This window comes from Pelodiscus sinensis, chromosome 2 (genome assembly GCF_049634645.1).
Source record: "Pelodiscus sinensis isolate JC-2024 chromosome 2, ASM4963464v1, whole genome shotgun sequence".
NCBI classification, from domain to species: domain Eukaryota; kingdom Metazoa; phylum Chordata; order Testudines; family Trionychidae; genus Pelodiscus; species Pelodiscus sinensis.
The window spans coordinates 108,333,801-108,343,009 of NC_134712.1; positions in this window are offsets into that span (position 1 = coordinate 108,333,801).

A 9,209-nucleotide genomic window follows, 5' to 3' on the forward strand; every position below is an offset into this window, starting at 1 on the left:
AACCTGCTGCAGGGAGGAAGGAGCCCTCTCCAGCTGCTGCACAGGGGAGAGGGCTGAGCTTCTTTCCCCCAGGCTGCTGAAAATTGGCTCACCTGCCTTAGATCGCCCATCCCTGCACTAGGGGCTGGGGCCTGCAACTGCCTCACAGGCTGGCCAAAGGGCTTGGGCTAGCTAGATGGGGCCCCTCTGCGAGGCTTTTGCCCACCCCTGGACTATGGTAATCAGCAGCTTGGTTTCTGGGTACATAGTGGTCAGCCAAACAAGAGGGTTGTACCCAGGCAAGTTCGTGCTAGTGTTTATATATTTGAGAGTCTCTAGGGTGCCACAGGACCATTGTGGTTGAAGTTTATTTAGTTACAGACTAACATGGCTACCGCTCTCAGCCCTTGTTTTCTGTGGCACTGAAAGGGGGGCCTGTGGGTAATGAAGAAGGTCGCTTTGTAACCCAGGCCTGTCTGACTTAGAAAGCCATTGGCGTATTATTAATGCTGCATGATTGACATCAGTGTTTGTACCACAGCAGCTGGTTGTCAAACCCTGGGGGGGCTTACCCTTTCCCAGAAAAAATTTCCTGTTCCTGATCGGTTCAGGACAGCACAGGATGGATCCAAATTAGGCACTGGACCTGCAGAGATTGTGGGTTAACATCCTAATGCCATACAGTAGCCCTGGCTCTGATCTCAGACCAAAGTCAGCAATATAAAGAACTAGAATTAGCAGTGCAACCTACTGCTGGAGTAGGCCTTCCAATAGCAGCTCTGTAAACTAGCAACAAGGACACATGTGGCACGCTGTTTTCTTAGGCCTTCTGATGTTAACATTTTGACACAGTTTGCCTTCCGTTAAAGTTCCGATTCTACATAATGGCATGTGAACATTAGGGAATTTTACAAAAATTCTTCATTCCTGGTATTGGCTACTGTGCTGGACACAACAAGCCAGAATATTGCCTGATATACTTTGTTACAATCACGTTTCAGTGCATTCCTGAACATCTCAACTGCTAAAAAATAAGCATAAAACCGTTAAGATGTTTGTTTTACCTGTTAGAAAATTAATGTATGTTTGGGAGAACACGTAGCCCTAGCTTGGGAAGTCTTTCAATCTTGGAGCTCTGTCTGAATCATCCTGAGGGGTTCTAACAAAAAAGCACCATTTTCAGCACTACATTGTGCCAGTGGAATGGAAAACCAGGATTTTAATCACACATTTTTCTAGTATTCAAATGTAGAGTATCACTTCAGCTTTCATTTCTACAAACCCATTGTATGCCCTGTGGTTGTAAATTAGGTTGTAATGTTTTCTCAGATTAGGATTACTTGTCAAACATCATTTGAAGGCTTTTTACTTCTGACTTCTCTCCTGTTAACTATTTGGGGCCAGGAGGGTTTGGGTTCTCCCTACCCCATTACACACACTCGCGCAAGCGGCTCCAAAAACAGAGTCTGTTTACAATTTGGAGCACAGGCTGAGAGGCCCAAGGTTTATAACCCAGTTCCAGGGTAATTGTTTCTTTAGAGGAGGAGGTAGGAGTTCCGGAGGAAGGCACATGCTGGGGTTTCTGGGGGGTGGGGGAAGAGAGGGAGGGCAAGGGCAAACCAGGGAGGGGTAGGAGTCCCAGGGGAAAGCATGCACCAGAGCTCCCCTTCTCTCTGTGAGGGGGAGGGGAGGGAGAGCACACACCAAGGCTACGTCCAGACTGGCATGACTTTCTGCTAATGCTTTTAATGGAAGTTTTCTGTTAAAAGCATTTTCGGAATAGAGCGTCTAGATTGGCACGGATGCTTTTCCACAAAAGCACTTTTTGCTGAAAAGCGTCCGTGCCAATCTAGACGCGCTTTTGCGCAAAGAAGCCCTGTGACGTAGTGGGGGTACTTGCTGGGCTGTGGTGACCCCTGCTGTGTGGAGCAAGACCCAGCAGGGAAAGCCTCACTAGGCAGAAGTAATGCCAAACTTGTTGAACCAGTGGCCAGACACCCCCCATGGAGAGGAACAAAGGAAGGTGGAAGGCTGCCCTGGCTGGGGGGCAGGGCTGGAAGGGGGTTAGTTAGTTCCTGGCTGGAAGGCAGGGAATAAGGAGCTGGGGAGGGGGGCTGGGACTCCCCTATCTCAAGGGGGGCACTGAGGCCTCTTAGCCCCAGTTCCTGTAACCAGATTACATCTCTGCTGCGCTGTGCTGGAGGAGCAATAAACCACCCTCAATTCCACTGGCTGGTGCAGTCTGTTTGTGCCATTTCAGGAGAAGGGGAACCCCCAACACGCCGTCACAAGCCCCAATCGCCATTTTCACGATCAGGGCTTTTTCGCGCAAAACAAATCTGAGCTGTCTATACCGGCCCTTTTGCCCGAACGGGAGCAGCGTAGTACTTCCGCAAGAAGCACTGATTTCTTACATGAGATAGTTGCTTTTGCGGAAAAGCTTGCCAGTATAGACACAGCCAGGGAGTTTCCTCCTTTGCAGGGGAGAAGGCTCTTGCTGGAGCTTCCCTCCTCCGGGGAGTGGGGGGCGAGGCACATTCTGAGGATTTCCCTGCCCCAGTCAACACCCTGCCCCCCATTCCCATTGACCCTGTCCTCTGCTCCAGTACCATGGCCCCTGCTCCCACCAGCACAGTTGGGGCCACATTAGTGAGGCTTTATAGGAAGAGGGATTTTTGGCATCTCACTTGTGACCCCCACTGACTTTTCAGTGACCCCTGAATCAAAACCGGTTCTCAAATAAAAACCAATGTTGACGCTTTTTGTCTTTGACATATTTTTTTTAAAAATGAAGCCTGGCCACAAATCCCCCATCTGTCCACAGCATTGTAACACTCCTGCACACACCCCCCACGCCCTAGATTTGAGCCTATCACATGCTGTAACCCCATCCTGAGCCTCTCACATCACCAAACTCCTGCACCCCCGCATCCCCAGTCTTTTGCCACAACACTCCTACACCATCCACACACCACAAATCTGTGTCCTGAGCCCTTCCCATCCCCCAACCCAAACTCCTGCACCCTCACATCCACAAGCATGGGGCTTGCTCAGCACCCCAATCCTCCAACCTGACCCCAATGCTTCCCAGCCTGGAGTCCCCTCCCTGAGCCAGCATCCCCTCCTCCTGCATCCAAATCCCCCCCCCCCCCCGAGCTTGCATCTCACCCCTTCCCACTCCTGAGTCCACACATCCTGTCTCAACCCAGTGAGGGTACAGCTAGACTGCAGGAGTTTTTCGGGACTGCAGAGGTAGCCCAGAAAAACTCCTCCGCCTCCAGGGATGCGTTCGCTCTTCCGCTAAAGAAAGTGGAAGAACATACATGCTTTTTCGGTAACCCCTATAGTCCTCTTTCTATGAGGAATAAGGGGGCTTCCAACAGAAGGGCTGACACTGGTCTACTTTCAACAGGCCAAACGTTGGAAAAACCTCTTCCTACAGAAGAATTGGGAGGAAAAAAAGCAGCAGTGTAAGGGTTGGGGATAGCAAGTGATGGAGAGGAGGAGAATAGAGAGGGCAGGGTGGGGCTTCAAGGAAGGGGTAGGGCGGTAGATTTTGGCTTCTTCTGTCATTTAAAAAGTGATCTTGGAAGTAAAAAGGTTGGAGCTGAAGTGCCTGTCCCACTCAGTTACAACAGGATTTCAATGTTTCAATCCAGCTGCATTAGGGGTTTGCAACAAACTAACTAGACGGACTTTAAAATCAATACCTTTCACCGCTGTGAGGTTTGGTTTGGTTGTCTAATCGAGATAGGGTGTTCAGCGGCACTGGAGAAGCAGCTGAGTCGGCAATGAAGAACGGGGTTTTTCCTACGATGACGCGCCGCCAGCCCGGTTGAAGGTGGACCTTCCGAGGAAAGCCATCGCTTCACACAAGACGGGGCTGTAGCATTCAGTAGCAGCTAGGAATCAGCCAAGGGAAAAGAGCGACCGGTGCCTTACAAGCAACGAGGATACAGAGAGAAGTGGCACAGTTTTGCTACTCCCCATTCCCTCTAGTTAACGTTACGGCCTCTGATTTCCCTTTAGAAAAATCCAACTGCAAACCTAGTTTATAGGTAGTTTGAAAACAAAGCAATTTGAAAGTATCCAGAGGTCACAAAGAAGCTGAAAGGCAATGGCAAAAACAAGAGAAAATTCAATGTATCCCGCTACCTCTGCTCAGCAACGTAGGAGCAGCGCGGGAGCACATTATAATCACAGCAGCTTGACCGGCACGCGCTGTCAATCAAATTTAGAGGTACGTTTACGGGAAGCTCAAATAGTAACGTCGGCCCTGTCCCCTCAGGACAGCGGTTCTACCAGCTTAAGCTCGATTCTGAATTCAAATGCAATTTCAAGGCAGTAGCGGGCTTTGTACAAAAGATTCACTCGCTCTTACGTCCCCGTGCCACCACTGATGGCAGTGGAACCACACGGTGGGATGAAGAGCAGCGTCGGGATGTAAATACTTTCAAGTTACAGGAACCACATCACCAACATTTCATACCGGCTTAACAGAGAAGCCCAACCATCTGTCTCATTCACTCGAGAGGACATAAGCAACCAGCCCAGAGATTTATACAACTGTCCACCCACTGATGGGAGATGGGCCAGCAACGCCCTCTGCCATGTACATTGGCCAAGCTAGACAATCTTTATGACACAGGATTAATGGAGACAAATCAGACCATCCACACAGTAACCCACAGAAACCCCTTGGGGAACACCTAATTGGCCCGGGCACTCACAAATGGATCTAAGAGTCACTCTACTATTAGAATTTTGAAAGCCAGCTGGAAAGAAGCTGCAGAAATGGCCTTCATCTGCAAATCTGACACCTTGAGTCAAGGTCTGAACAAAGACCCCACATGGCTGGGCCACGACATTCAACACCCGAACATTTACACTCCTCTGGTCGTCTGTCCAAGCTTCCACGTCTTGCAAGCTTCATTTCTCGGAGGGAGTCAAAGTGCTTCTCTCAAGTCCAGGGAGTGTATCTTGCTGCTCTTCTTTCTTCCTTTGGTCAGAATCCTGACGGCAACCACCTCGTGATCACTGCTTCCCAGGTTGCCACCTACATCCGCTTCCCCTACTAATGCCTCCCTCTGTGAGCAGCAGATCAAGCTGTGCACGGCCCCTGCTTGGGTCCTTCAGCACCTGTACCAGGAAGTTATCCCCAACCTTCTTCCAGGACTGTCTGCGTATACTGCTCTATTGGTCTGCCAACCGATGTTAAGCAACTCGAGTCCCTTGCCGGAACCAACCAGGGCCTGTGATCCCCAAGCTTCTTAGTTGTCTCAAGACAGACTTGTCTACTTCATCCACCTGATCTGCTGGTTTGCAGTAGACACCCACCACATCACCATCTCTGGGGCTCCTGCCTCTAAGCTTAACCCAAAGATTCAACAGGCACTTCTCCCTCTAGAGACTGGAACTCAAGCACTCATACAGCTCTTGCATACACTGCAACTCCTTCACCTTCCCTCCCACACCTGTCCTTCCTAAACAGTTTATGCCCTTCCATGACAGTACTCCAGTCATCCCACCAAGGCTCTGTTGTTCCAATCAAATCATAGTTGTTTCACTGACAGGACTCATCATTCTTCCTGATTGTTCCCCAGGCTTCTTGCGTTGGTGTACAGATTGCCCTACATTCTCCAGCAGGGGTCTTCCTCCACTGCACTTTCCTCCTTGTTTCTTCCCACTGTCCCACACACCTCAGGGCTTAGGTCATCGTCTCCCAACGAGCCTAGCTTAAAGACCTCCTTATTGGGTTTGCAAACCTGCCTGCAAATATACTCTTCCCTCTCTTCATTAGGTAGATCCCATTCTCTTCCTAGCCAACCCTTGCGCCTGGAACAGCATCCCACAGTCAAAACACCAAAGCCCTCTCTCCAACACCACCTGTGCAAGCACGCAGGTATGTCCAAAATTCAACAACCCCTGGCCTGGACCTTTTCCTTGCTCAGGAGGAGGAAAGAGACCACCACTTGCACCTCAAACTCCTTGATCCTTCTTACTAGCACCACATAATCTGCCAGGAACCACTAAAGGTCAGTCTTAGCTGCCCCGTTCATTCCTACATGGAGATGGAGGAAGGGGGAGCGATCCACAGGTTTCATCAGTTTCAGAAGACTGTCATATCCTGAATTCTAGCTCCAGGTACGCATCACACTTCCAGATAACCTGTGAGGACAGCAGGCTGAGGACTTTGGGCCTCTTAGGAGAGAGATCCTGACCACCACCTCCTGTCTTCTCTTGGGAGCGGCGATCCCAGAAGCCTCATCTCCACACTACTAATCCCTTACTTCTGAGGGAAAGGGTCATGGGGAGACCCCATTGAGCAGAAGGTAACTGTCAAACCATTCCCCAGAGTGGAACCTGCAGAGAGCCTGGAAACAGTTACTGACATCTATCTGTCCTGAGGATACCCAAGTTGTCTTCCTTCACCTGCAGGTCAAATACTGCCCATTTTCTTCCATCAATCAGGATGGGGTGGAAAAAGTGAAGGAGGAAAAGGTAGGTGCTTGCTCCCGCCACACAAGAACCAGGGGTCACCAAAGGGAATTAAGAGGGAGCAGGATCACCACAAAAAGCAAGTTTTTCCTTCACGCGGTGCGCAGTCCACCTGCCCAGCTCCTCCTCGCCACACCAGGACCTTCACGGGCTGCCAAAAACAAACTGGATACAGTCGTGGTTAGGTTAGGCCCCTCAACAGCTATTAGCCAGCAGGTGTCCCTAGCATCCCTCTGTCACAGCCTGCAGACGGAGGACAGCACAACCATCCCTTGATTCCCCTCTGGGGCATCTGGCTTCCCAAGTGTTACCCGCACACATTTCCCTAGCCCCTTCCACACTGGAGGGACACACCCCTTTACCCACTTCCTAGGGCTCAGGACCTAACTTCCTGCGGGTTTTGCAGCATCTTTAGCCACCCAAAGAGCCCCCCATTTATGGACAAGTCCCAAACAAGCAGAATACACATGCTAAGCACACAGCCTCATGGCTCACCAATCCTGATTAAGGCAGACAGACTTCCCCCGTTGCCCAGGCAAGATCAGCCTCTCTGGATCTTAGCTGCCGCACGTCACGGTCGTGCAGGAGAATCCCGGCAGCTCTGGTCTCGGAGCCGAGTAGTTCTTCCTTGTTTCCCCTCTGCTCTTCTTCCAGCCTTTTGCTTCTATTGCTCTCAGTCTTCTTGGAGGATGGAGTAAAGGGAAGCGCTCGGTCTGGTGGTGGGAGAGGAGCTTTCCAAGAAAGCTTTTTCCTTATCATTAGAATTTTTAAGGGAGGAGGCCAGCTTCGATTCAGTCCATCTAAGATTTGTCTCGTCCCACCACTGCATGAAGCAATCTACCTCTCCTCTAGCCAATTTAATTTTGGGAAGGCCAAGTTTGTCTTTTAAGACATCCACTTGGTCTTTGTTCCAAGATCCTAACAGTGGCCACTGAATTTTGGGATTCCCCCCCAGTCAATCTAGATCATTTCCCCAGATGTTTACAGGGGTCCGGACCCTTTCTAAAATAGACAAACTGAGCCGGGGTCCCTTTAGGGAACTACCCTGCTTGGACCTCTAGTTACCCATACAGGAGGGCTTCATACACCAATCACGCAAGGAGGAAATTCGGGTTCGTCAGAGCGGTGCCCAGTGCAACACAAAAGCAGCCCACAGGCTACTGCCTCAATCGCCCTTGCGTTCACTCCAAGGATTTTATCCAAGGTGCGGTGCGGCTGCGATTGTGCAGATTCCAGTCCCACAGACCGCGGGGACAGGAGCCCCTTGGTCAGCCAGTCCCCGGACAGGGACGGCTCCCAGACTCACTCACACCACAGGGAAGACGGATAGACACAGACACAAGACAGTCCTCAGTCCGGACAAAACAGAAATAATTACCTCACCAGAGTCCTGATGTTAGATCCCGGGATCCCTACCAGAACAGAGCGGGAACCAACAGGTTCGATGGCGTAGACTTCGCTGTGGTGTGCGCCTTTCCATTCTGGCAGAGGACCGCTCGGGCCAAATGCCCAGGTGACGGCTACCACCGCCATCCTGCAAGATGGTCAGCCTCAGCGAAGACCGCGGCCATCTCGGTAGAACCTCCAAATTGTCAAAGTCAGACAGGACTCTCAGATTTGTCAGACCGCTGTTTACTTAGCGAAGCTGCTCTGCTAAATTAACCCAGACAATGCGAGTGCCCTACAAGGTTCAAACCCCTTGATTTATACAGTCAAAAGAAAGTCAAAATTAACAGGATTAAAAGAGGGGCGAGGCTAGTCAAGTATCTTCATTTCCACATCAAGCACACAGCAATCTCCTGTCCATCTCTCAATTGCTTTCTCCCCAACTCCTAATGTTCCTTTTCCTATTAACTCTGGCTAGCACTCTGGAATCCGCACACCTACAAACAACGTTCACATACTTTTCTTCTTCCTGTTCAGAGACAAACAGTATTCCCTCAACTTATTCAATTATTACAGCATAATTCATCTCTCTCACAGTATAATTCTTTCTACTTTCACACTAAGCACACAGCATCATGCTCACCAATGCTGATCAAGGCAGGCAGACTTGCCCCGTTGGCCAGGCAAGATCAGGCTCTCTGGATCTTAGCTGCCGCACGTCACGGTCGTGCAGGAGAATCCTGGCAGCTCTGGTCTCGGAGCCGAGTAGTTCTTCCTTGTTTCCCCTCTGCTCTTCTTCCAGCCTTTTGCTTCTATTCCTTTGGGGGGGACCCCTTTCTAGAATGAAACCTGACTGCTGCTTAGCTATACCCTCACCAATTAGTTTAGGAGAGTTAACTAACCACTCATACCCCACCCCCCCATTTCATTGATTTACACCTAGCAACAAACTTAACCAGACACAGCAGACTGAAACAGTTACAAGCCACACAGAGATCATACAGACAAACAGAAAAGTGAGGCTACTTAACCAGAGAGTGCGGATTCCACCGCCTCAGCTACTGAGAAGCAGTTTCTTGCCCGACAGAATGGGGTTACTTCGGTTCTCTTGACCCATCTGGACATCCGTATCTTTATCCGGTGACAGTGCGACAGCTATTAGGACAAAATCCCCTTCTCGACCGGCTGTGACACTATTTTAATACCATTTAGATGGAATGGGACTCTAGGCCTTACAGCTAATGGCTGCAGCTCTTCAGTCTGGCTGCGGAGGAAAGCTTTGCTTCAGGCCTACCACAGGCCTTCTTCCAACATGGCTACAGAAAAACCAGATCGTTATGCGAGAC